The 11,600-nt window shown below is 33.6% G+C and overlaps 1 long non-coding RNA gene and 1 other non-coding gene across 2 annotated transcripts; one reads left to right on the top strand and one right to left on the bottom strand.

The window, feature by feature from the left end:
- Positions 1-451: 451 nt before the first annotated feature.
- On the bottom strand, positions 452-4,274 carry LOC107397485 (uncharacterized). Its single transcript, XR_001574565.2, has 2 exons — positions 3,268-4,274; positions 452-945 (listed from the first exon to the last, which is right to left on the bottom strand). It is a non-coding gene; the product is annotated as an uncharacterized LOC107397485 (long non-coding RNA).
- A 5,763-nt stretch (positions 4,275-10,037) lies between these two features.
- Positions 10,038-10,124, top strand: Mir14 (microRNA mir-14). Its single transcript, NR_036283.1, has one exon. It is a non-coding gene; the product is annotated as a microRNA mir-14 (primary transcript).
- The last annotated feature ends 1,476 nt before the right edge of the window (positions 10,125-11,600 follow it).

Raw genomic sequence — 11,600 nt, 5'->3', positions numbered from 1 at the left:
GGAAAAGGTCGATGCGACAGAAAGGCTCTTTTTGTTCTATGTGAGACGGGAAAACCGGACAAAAACAGTGAAGTTGCTGGAGTGTAGAAGAGCTACACGTGTCGAGGAAGTAGGTCAAACCTTCGCTGCGTTGCATCAGAAAAGCTCCAAATCCTACCCCTTTCTCCTTGAGATCCCTTCCTCAAATTTTCTAATACGCATCAATTGGCGAATAAAGTGACCGGTTTCATTAGTTGAAATGAATGCGAGTTGTGGATTTGGACGCATAAATCATTACGTAACGTGGTTATTGTTAAGGACACTAATGATAATTGGGTTTGGTTGGAGGAAGGAGAGCATTAAATTTCAATTTGAAAAGTAGGTACGCGACCGAGCTGCCCGGAGATTAAATTTGACGATAAATCATGAACATTTTCTTGCCTAAAGAAAGTTAATAAGTGAAACAAGCACGTATTTATTTATTTATTTATTCAAATCAATAGTTTATCTACAATCAGCCAGCGCCCCTGAATTCGTAACAACCACCCTTGCGTCCCAGCAAGGGTTAAATGAACAAATAAAAATATTTATATTCCGCTGCACCTGCGACTCAGCGCGCGAGCAAACAAAGGAACCGTTACTTTCTCTTTCACCATTTTCCAATTTTCTTCTCCCTTTCTATTCCACTGTATCATCCACGCCATAAAATTGAGATATTCCAGCGTCTATAAAAATCTTTCCCACGCTCACACCCTTGCGAAATTTTCTCCACGTTTTTTTAAAAAGCCATTTGTACTCGTGTCATAAATGCCGGCTCCTTTACCATCTAATAACAAACAAAAACGTTATGAACCTCTTATTGTTCATCCTCAAGTGACATTTCCATTTCTCTCGCCCTCACGCAGCATCTGATATTTTTTCAACTTTAGGGGAAATGTCAGCTATTTTCAGTCTCTGGGGCCTGGGCTGAAAAATAGACCCGATGAGCTTTTCGACGGGATTTCAATTTTTCATAAAGCAAGGCGAGATTTCAGGATTTTTTACGCACACGTTTGGGACAACGAAACTATTTCAACCAGTATTTAATACATATGGGCTAAATTTTAGATTAAAAAAATTGGTAATAAATATTCGGATTTTTTTTTAATCAATTATTGATCAAATTTTAATTACTTAATGAGTTTTAAAAAGTTTTTAGTAGTTCTTAGATATAAAAAATTCACGAAAAATCTGTAATTGTAGAAGAAGCCTGAGTAGTCTTTGAAAAAAGTCAGAGACAAGAAAAAAGAAAAAATGGCAAAAATGGAAAAGTTTTTTGAAAAACAAAAACTTCTTATTAAACATGATTTTTTAAAAGTTAATTTAGAAAATAAAGGATTCACTTATAAAAATAAGAATATAATAAGAATAATGAAGTTAAAAGCAGATACATATTTACTGATTTGTTTTTATTAGATTCCAATGCTCAAACATTAACAGAATTTGGTTGATGTTAGAATAATTAGATTTCTTTAACTGTTAATTATTTGGTTAATGACTTAATGAGTTTTAAAAAGTTTTTAGTAGTTTCAAGATATAAAAAATTCACGAATAATCCTGTAATAGTAGAAAAAGCTTGAGTAGTCTTTGAAAAAAGTCAAAGACAAAAAAAACAATTATAAAAATGGCTAGGTTTTTCGAAAAGCAAAAACTTTTTAATAAACACAGGATGATTTTTTAATATATAATTTAGAAAATAAAACTCTAGTGCATGTTTTGGTAACATTACAAAGAACTTTTTCAGGTTTTTAAATATAATTTTCAGAACGATTTTACATTTTTAGAAAACTTGCGCTAGAACTGGATTTGCTATTTCATTCGAAAAACTGACTGAAAAAAAGTTAAGGATATTATTGAATTTTAGAGAAAATCAACTGATAAACAAATTAAGTTAAAAACAGATCCATATTATTAGTGATTTGTTTTTTGATATTGATAGAATTTGTTCTATGTTTGAATAATTAGACTTCTTTAACTGTTAATTGTTTCGTTAATGACTTTGTTTTAACAAGTTTTCAGAAGTTTAAAGATATAAAAAATTCACGAGTCATCAGTAACAACAGGAAAAGCTTGAGTAGTCTTTGAAAAAAGTCAAAGACAAAAAAAAAGAAAAAATTATAAAAATAGCTAGGTTTTTTTGTAAAACAAAATATTGTTAATAAATACAGTATGATTTTTTAATATATAATTTAGAAAATAAAACTCCAGTGTATGTTTTGGTGACATTACAAAAAACTTTTTCAGGTTTTTTATTTTAATAATTTTCAGAACGATTTTACATTTTTAGGAAACTTGTGCTAGAATTGGATTTGCTATTTAATTCAAAAAACTGACTGAAAAAAGTTAAGGATATTACTGAATTTTAGAGAAAATCGACTGATAATAAGAATGAAGTTAAAAACAGATGCATATTATTAGTAATTTGTTTTTTGATATTGATAGAATTTGTTCTATGTTTGAATAATTAGACTTCTTTAACTGTTAATTGTTTCGTTAATGACTTGGTTTTAAGAATTTTTCAGAAGTTTAAAGATATAAAAAATTCACGAGTCATCAGTAATAACAGGAAAAGCTTGAGTAGTCTTGGAAAAAAGTTAAAGACAAAAAAAAATATAAAAAATTATAAAAATGGCCAGGTTTTTTGTAAAACAGAATCTTTTTAATAAATACAGAATGATTTTTTAATATATAATTTAGAAAATAAAACCCCAGTGTATATTTTGGTGACATTACAAAAAACTTTTTCAGGTTTTTTATTTTAATAATTTTCAGAACGATTTTACATTTTTAGGGAACTTGTGCTAGAACTGAATTTGCTATTTAATTAAAAAAACTGACTGAAAAAAGTTAAGGATATTAGTGAATTTTTGAGAAAATCGACTGATAAAAAGAACGAAGTTAAAAGCAGATACATATTTACTGATTTGTTTTTATCAAATTCCAATGCTCAAACATTGATAGATTAACTATTGTGCAGCAGTGTATATTAAAATTTAAAACACCAATACCCCTAACATTTTTCGAGCAGTTCAACTGCATATAGCAGTTCATTTGAAGGGTCATAAGAGGGGCAATTTCCGTTAATTTATTTGTCAATAAAAATTGTCCTTTTTCGAAGTTTATTTTGTCACAGGCAGAGGTGGCAATGGACGCCACTAATTTCAACGAAACAAGTTACATAAATATGATGTTTTGTGTATTTGTAAATAAAAAAATCGCCAGCATTTTTCCAAACAACATCGATTTTACCATTGGCTCCCTCGCTAAGCGTTCGACTCTGCGGAGATAAAACGCGAATAAAGATTAGGTAAACAGCATTGATCACAGCGGCTCCGCAGTATCTGTACGGGATATCGCATTAAACCTGCAGAGTGCAGATTCAGGAGCGCAGAGTGTTGTTGGTGCGGTGTTCTACTAAGAACTTGGTCGCACGTGGGGCTGTTGGGATCAATAGGTGGCCCAATTGGCGTCGGACGCGCCCATTGCAGGCGCCGGGACGCCGAGAGCATTGATTGACCCAGTGACCCCATTTGCCACACTATTAATAGCTCTTCCCTTACGAGAGTGGGCTGTACAAACAATAACACATAAACTATATCTGATGGTAGTGACACAGTGAGACAATGCACCGCTTTTCATCATTTCATCACGTTTATTGAAGCCTTGACAACAAAACCCGACTTATTCTTGATTCAACACAAAATGGAATTTATTTGAAAAAGTGGACAAAGAGCGAGAGCGATCAATATTGGAGCTGGAACAAATTAGTGGATGAAAGTGAATGATAAACACGAAGAGCGACATTCGAGACTAAAAAAACACAATAGTGCTAATTGCCCACATATTTCGTTTTATCTTAATTAACTCTGTACGTGAACCATGAACGCACAGAGATTTCATTTCCAATTGGAATTGATGTAATAAATTTTCACTTTCTTTGTTTATTTAATTAATAGACCCCAAGTTTCAAAACTATTTTAATTACAAACAACATCGTAAATAATTCCTTCATTGGAGTAATAATTATTAAAATTGTAGTTAAGTGGCGGTTTGATAGTCTCACCACTTGTGTGTTTATAATTGTGTCAAGTTGATCATTGAAAGTGAAAATGTACACGAAAAGGCAATCCCTCTTGAGAGAGAAAAGCACTGTCGATGACAAACAATAAATTATCTTCACTGAGGACGTGATGAAATTTTGATGATTCGAAAGGAAAGCAAAATGTATTCGTGTGACTTTTTTTCATAAAATAGGCTCGAACATAATTAACAAAACTCTCTCCAAAACTAAAAAACTCTGCTGTAAAAAGGGTGAAGGTCACACAAAATGTTTAATTTGTTTTGAAATGTATGAGTTTATTTTTAAACACAAAGTGATTTTTTTACCTAGGCTCATTTAATATTTTTCTAGCAGACAAAATTCAACAACTTTCAAAATCTCTGATATCTTTTGTTAATATTAACGTTAATAAACTACGAGAAACTAATTTCAAGGACGTACCAAGGGACGAATTTTTTTTATTTTATTTATTTTTTATAACAATACATAAATTAATATTAAGTGACTAGAAAAAATTAACACTATAAATCATAAAATATCGATAAATTAATATTTATAATTTTTTTGATAATTCTATTTTTAATTATAATTAATTTTAATTATACAAGGAATGGCTTAGCAATATTTTGTATGTGGGTTAAAAACCTTTATATCATTTTTCCAAAAAGGGCGTACTTTTTTCAGAATTTTTTTAACCCACCTGTTGAGAGCCACTGTGTGACTTATGGTAGTTTATTAGCAGTTAATTTTTTACTAAACAAAGTGGAGATGGCGGCGCATGGGCGTTTTGAAAATTTTTCAAAATGGTGGCGAACATGTTCATTTGTGTAGGAGATTCGAATCCCGATCCAGGCGAAAAACTTTTTTTTGTTTTTTTTGTAAAATTTAATAATAAATCACAAATTGAAATAGAAAAATAATGTAGTGGACAAGAAGTTAATTACCTCTGGTGTTTTGTCAATAATATTAAAAATTACGCAAATTTTTATAATTCTACTTCAGTGGTTCTCAAAATTTGGGATTTTTTGGGAAAACTATGCATATTTGATTGACATAAACTTTGTTTAATTGATTTGTCTTGCCATTCTCTATCTACTTTTAAAAAGACAAATTATGAGAATAAATCTTAATTACTCGAGTTCACTTTTGTGAAAAAAATATTACAAACATCTCAAAATTTTCAATGTTTTTTTTACTTACAAAATTTAAATAATTTTAGAAAAGCAGATGTCTCTCTTGCTTAAATGGTCTTTTACATAATTAATGATATGTAAAAACCGGTAACAACCATTTGGGCCATAAAATACAGCCAATTAGGAGACGATCGGCTTAGAAATTGGGATGTTGGCGATTATTTCTAATTGTGCTTGCCATAATATAATATAGGTGTGTAATTATATATCATAATTTAGGAAAAAGTCATGGTAAAAAGTCGAGATGAGTGAAAGTGTGACGGGCAATGGTTGGGAACGCGAGCCTCTATAAAAAGTTCAGTGCCCTGTGAGTGTAACTCAACACAGCACTTAAAACGGCTATTACCTACCAATTTTAGTTTAAAGATATTATCTTTAGTTGGTTGGTATCCACTGTACCATACATCGAATCACAAAAATAGAATGTAAATTAAATTTCTGAATACAAAATCGAATTTCTGTGGTATTTGATAAACTATGCGACTTTCTATTTCAGTGATAAATTTAAAAGTGCCACTAATAATGCATACATTAACAGGTAGTGGTTGTGGTTGTTAATTTTCCATTTCACAAATTGTTCAATTTTTTCTTTTTTTTTTAAATATGATCGTTGGCATTTAAATTAACATTAGGAAATAATTAAATCACAAGCTGAATTCTTCGTTCATTCGTTCGCTGCGGGTTTTTAATAAACCACCGCTGGCAGCTGTTTGACAAGATGTTGATATTGAATTGAAACTAACAAAAAATTGACCACATGACTGCAGAAAACAGATATTTTGTGATGTTTTATTAATTCGAAGGTCAACATTTTTCCAAATTTTTCTCACAACGAAAAATTCTGCTGCCCAAAAGACTTATTACTTGATTAAAACTGACGGCATTTTTTAAAATTATTTAACTAGGTATATCTACAGCGACTGTGTATTATAACAATAATTACAATAAGAAATTAACTTTCTCAGTATAGAAGATTTTTTGCTGGTGTTTTGCAAGAGGAAGCAAAATTCAGAACAGCCGCTATATGCATAAACGTTCATTTTAAGAACTCCAATTTATTTTAATGAACGTTCTCACGGTAATTTATTAACTTTTTGGTAGTGATTATGTTGATATATTACTATTACGTGCCGTACTTTGAGACTGTCAATTTTAATAACTTTGGGAATTCTACTGTGTATTATATTTCAAGTGAAAATTCAAAAATTAAACTAGTTTTGCTGTTTTAAACGTTGCTTCAAAAAATGCAGCAATAAAATTAATTTGAAACAAATTTTAACTCAGAATCCCTTACAAATGTTTAATTGTTTTTGATTTTGAATTCTCTTTCCAATGTTCAAGGCCACCGCAGAATAAAATTATTCGAATTAGCCGAGCGGCCAAAAACAACGAAAGTGAAAAACGCGCTGAACAAGTCCGGAGCTAAAATAATTATTAGCATTAATCAGACCATCCAAAAACCTTTCACAGTCTCCAATAAAAACAAAATTAAGCTGGCATATTTCTGTATCCCTTGAACTAGATTCGTATTAGAATGTGAACGTTCCTTTCTATTGATTTAATGCAAATAACGAACAGTCTAACGGCCACACGTTAAACTTTGAAAATGTGCTTACGGTGAGACTGTGACCCTACTTGCGAATTATACCCTTCGTATATGCCGCGGTAAATTACTGCGCGGAGCGCTGCGCTGCAAGTTGCGTGCCAATAGGCGCTGCTGCTGAAAGAAGCAAAGGCAGTGTTGCCAGGTATGGGGAAATTTCATAAGCTCTGGGGCCTTTCATGCTATTTTTGGAGATTTTTTAGAAAAAAAAATCATGAAATCAAGTATTTCATCCATTTATTTAACAATAGATTTATTACCACTGTACTGAATCATAGCAAGCCTTGAATCTACAATGTAAGCTTTTAATGTTTATGTAAGGAATCAATTTTTCAAAATTATTTTTAAATTCCTTTCTAGCAGTTTTTGACATGTGGCCAAAATTTCGCATATGTATCCTGCTCTAATTCAAGACATTTTCGATCTCATGTTATAAGAAAAAATTCACACGCATGTGGAAAGAACAAAAACTGATTAGTTATTGATTGGAAAAATATAACAGAAAGGAAGTAGGTATAGAAAAATTCTAAAACAAATTCATTGGGATTGACAATATTTCGAGAAAAATTCGTATTTTTTTATTTTATAATTTACGAGCATTTAACGATTAAAACATGTTAAAATATTTGAAAAATACATTTTTGTGTTACATCCGATAAAGAAATTCTTTACAAAATTTTGTGTGCAGTTAGTTAGGAATAGTCTTTCTTTCCATTCACGACGTAATTTTTAACGAGGCGAAGCCGAGATGAATTTGATCCATTTAGTATCTCGAAGGGGATTTGGTAATAATTGAAATGTTTGAAGAGAACTAAATTACACCCCCACTTTAAAATTAATGCCGAGATTAATTCTTTACTGTCGTCGAGACAAGTTTCGGCAATAAATCGCCATCATCAGCCAAATAGTACAGTCGAACTTTGATAAGTCGAACCTGCTGTGAGATCTTATTATTTATAACTTCAATAACTTCTAACTTTGATAAATCGAATTACTTTATAATTCGAACCGTTTTAATCGAACCCTAGATCGAAATATCCATTGCTCAGTCGAACTTTATCTTCTACCATACTTTCATACTTTGAACGTAGTGACATTTTTTTATTTTTTTATTTTTCATTTTTTTTTCATAAAACAACATTTAAGCACTTGTCGTAAAATAAATAAAAAAATGCAAATTTTCGATAACTGGAACTATACTTGTTTTTTTGTTTTGTGTTCTTGGCATTAACTCTTATATGAGTTGTCATGGAAACAGCTCAATTATTTGCATTAATTAAAAAAAAGCATTTTTTAAAGAGTGCTTTCGAAATAAACGACAAAAATTTTGTTTAACAAACCATATTTGACAGTTCTAGTTGCCATTTAAAATGCATTGACAAATGTCAAGTTAATCGCGATTAAAATTTAATTGCAATTAAAATTTTCTGTAAACCGGCTCCTAATATGCGAGCAGAATTTTTATAATTTCGTCTTGTATTGTTTTAGGAAGAATAAACTTCTTATCATGCTTATCATGTTAGTTTTTAAGTAAGTAAACATGGCGGAAATGTAAAACTTCCAAATCCAAATTCAATTACACTTCAAAAATCTAGTTTGTTTAAAAACAAAATTGTCGGTGTTTTTTCCAACGCAGACTTCGCATTTTGATCAATATGCAATGTTTGATCATATCATGCAATACATCATTGTAATCAGAAATAAAAACACTTTTCAAAAATACGGCTTCCATAAGAAAAACCAAAGTTGATTTTTTTAACTCTGAAATCAAGAACGCCTTGGAAAATACGATGACGATGACAAAAAATGCTCGAAGAAAGTCCGAATTTAAAACGTGTTTTTTTTAGTTTTCGCTTCACAAAATAAAAACGATACGTAGTTACTTTCAGTTTTTTTTTAATAAATCAAAAACTAAAATCCGAAGGTTTAATTTATAAAAAACGCCAATTTAATTTAAAATTTTAAAAAGTCGGCGCCCATGAAAGCTTCCACCCATTTAATTTAAACGAAAACTTGTGATAGGTATGTTGAAAATAGCCATAAATCTGGCAACTTTTCAGCTTGCATCTGGTGAATTTGATTTTCCCGAGCTGGCAACACTGGAAGGATCGATGATAATCCTTCATGTATTTTACGTGTTCGTGCTGCCCGCGTTTTACTACCCAGTAACAGTTGTAAAAGTGACAGCGAGAGCTGCGCTCGTGTGCTTCCCCTTGTGCCTAGTGTTTCAAAAAAATTTCAGTCACAAACTGTCACGGATTCGCCTTTGCAGCTCCGGCCCCAGGGCCGTAATAAGGTAACTATTCGTCCCAAAAAAAACTATTCTCGCCCATTCCTCCAGTTTGGCGCCTTTTCGCCCAAATCGTGCCAGCCTTGCTACTTTCATTGTTCGTTCAAACTCTGGATTATCGCCTATCATGTAAGCCAAGGCCGAAAGCCTGGCACGTGTATGCGCCTGGTGACCTAGTTTTGGGCCCCGATCGCCGTCGAGGCCACCCGAACTAGGCTGATCAATACTTGAAAGCGAGCGTACTCTCCTCCTAGCATCTTTTGTTCCATTTTCCCCGTGAAAGTTCGTTTTTATTTGAACTTTTCCAGTGGCAAAAAAAAGTTTTTCGCGTTTTTGGCGCAACTTTTCGCGTTTCGTCCGCATTCCGCGTCAGATTGCATTGCGCAATCCGCAGCACAAAGTACACGTGTGTCGAGGTCATCGAACTGCCACGTGTGTCGGTGCGAGAGAGATAGGAACAGTTCAGTAACCCTCCCTCCCGTCCAGGAGGGGAAACTTTCCCGTATAATAGGAAGTGGCAACGTGTGCGCATTGCGTCACAGTCTAATAGTACGCGAGGGAGGGGTGGGGGGCCCGGCCGGCCAATAGGACGGCGAAAGCCGCCCCCCCACTCCTCGCAAGGCCTAGTGTGATGTGTAAAAACCCCGCGCTTCTTAATCTTGCAGAAACTGTCAGTGTGTGTGCTTCAGTTGTCCGAACGGTCGCGAAAATATATCTTGGAGACGCGCTCGTTAACAAGTTGGCCTAGTTTGGACTTCCGCATCCGCCATTTTGCGCCCGGTTTCCGTTTTCTTGTGCTGTGTGTACGGAATTCGGCCACGTCCTGGCGTGCTGTGCCTATGACGTCATGGTGTGTAACCGAACCGAACCGACGACTCCAATGGGTGAACAGGGGAGCGGATTGGACTTACTTTTTTTCAAACAGTCAGTCTTTTTCTCTCTCCTATTAATCCATTCGATTTCCAACTCGCCGACTATTTTTAGTCTTAGCCGGTGCTTAATTGCCCAGTTACGTAACCGCGTAACGTTTAAGCCAAGCCAACGTGATTCATTTCGTTTTTCTGAAATGGCGGAACTGGCGTGTCTAGGGGTTGGACCCCGCTCGGTCGGCCCCTCGTTGACCTTGACCAAGACGGGTCCTTCCACCCCGAAATTGTCGTTTGCATAACAATTCGGCTATTGATTGGCCCGTAACCGAAAAATCGCCTCGCTCTCGGCGGATGTTTTCACAGTGGATCATACAGCCAAGGCTGAATTTCTGCTAGAATAGCTATTCTCTAGCATGCCACGTAGCTACTTCGTGCTCATTTTAGGCTCCCTATTGAGTTGGACCAATGAGGGCCAAGTATTCGGCGCTTGGCACTCCCAAACTTTTCCATGGCAACAGACTTGTTACGCACCATGGCTTGCTGCGAATTTTACTTCCTGTTTTAGTCAGATAAGAACGCGAAAACCGTTAGCCGACATTTTGGCGGTTGAAGTTTATTATGTCATCGTGTGGAAAAATATACGAAATTGAATGCAACCTGCAAAACTGCATCATCATTTCTGTTTACGGTGAAATTTCATTTCAACACCGTAAATGTCCGTTAGCTGCAATTTTCTCTTCATTCTTTGCTGCGGCTGCACATTCTTCTTGACTTACAGTATTAACTGCATTCCTTGATTCATTCTGTACCTACATCATGACTTTTTTTTATTTACTTGCATTAACCGCAAAGTATCGGAAAGGTTCTATAGGTAAAACTTTTCAGTTTCGTTTCTCAGAACACTTAATAGGTAAGTATGCTGTTTTAATGCCCAAGATTCAGCAAAAATTCTTCAACGGTGAAACGGAACTGTTCAAATTACACCGCCACTTGCATATTCATTAATTCCAGAGAATTTTTTTATTACTCATGGCTAGGATGGCTTGAGTAATCCTTCGGAGATAATTGACTTCTTAATTCCGGATTACACACCACATGAATAATATGAACGCTATTAGTGCTAGGTGTTGATGATAAAACTTCTTTGTTTGAACAGACAGATAAAATTGTTAGTTTTGTCCTTTGTTTAAGCTTCGGTTGACGATTTAAATAATTGTGTTGTTTTATTTCAACTATTCGTCGTACTTTCTAGTACCATTTAAACAGTTTCAATAATTTATTATCTATTATTACAAGTAAACGCTGTTTTAATTAGTAACAATTACAGCTCGTAATGTTTTTCATATTTAATAAAATTATTGTTAGAAAACTTTATTACAACACGATAATCTCAAGTAAGGTTTTTAAGTTAAAATAGTAATCAAATATATTTCTCTAAAAAGTACTTACTTTCACTTAAGCCAAAGGTTTATTTTGTCTGTTACTCTACTTAAAATGGGCTCTATTTTAAATTTTAGCGATTACTGATTACCAACATAAAATAACATTCATTGAAAATTTTAACTTC

This window comes from Tribolium castaneum, chromosome 1 (genome assembly GCF_031307605.1).
Source record: "Tribolium castaneum strain GA2 chromosome 1, icTriCast1.1, whole genome shotgun sequence".
Taxonomy (NCBI): Eukaryota; Metazoa; Arthropoda; class Insecta; order Coleoptera; family Tenebrionidae; genus Tribolium; species Tribolium castaneum.
The sequence above is the reverse complement of the archived record's forward strand: the minus strand, read 5'-3'. Positions and strand labels throughout refer to the sequence as shown.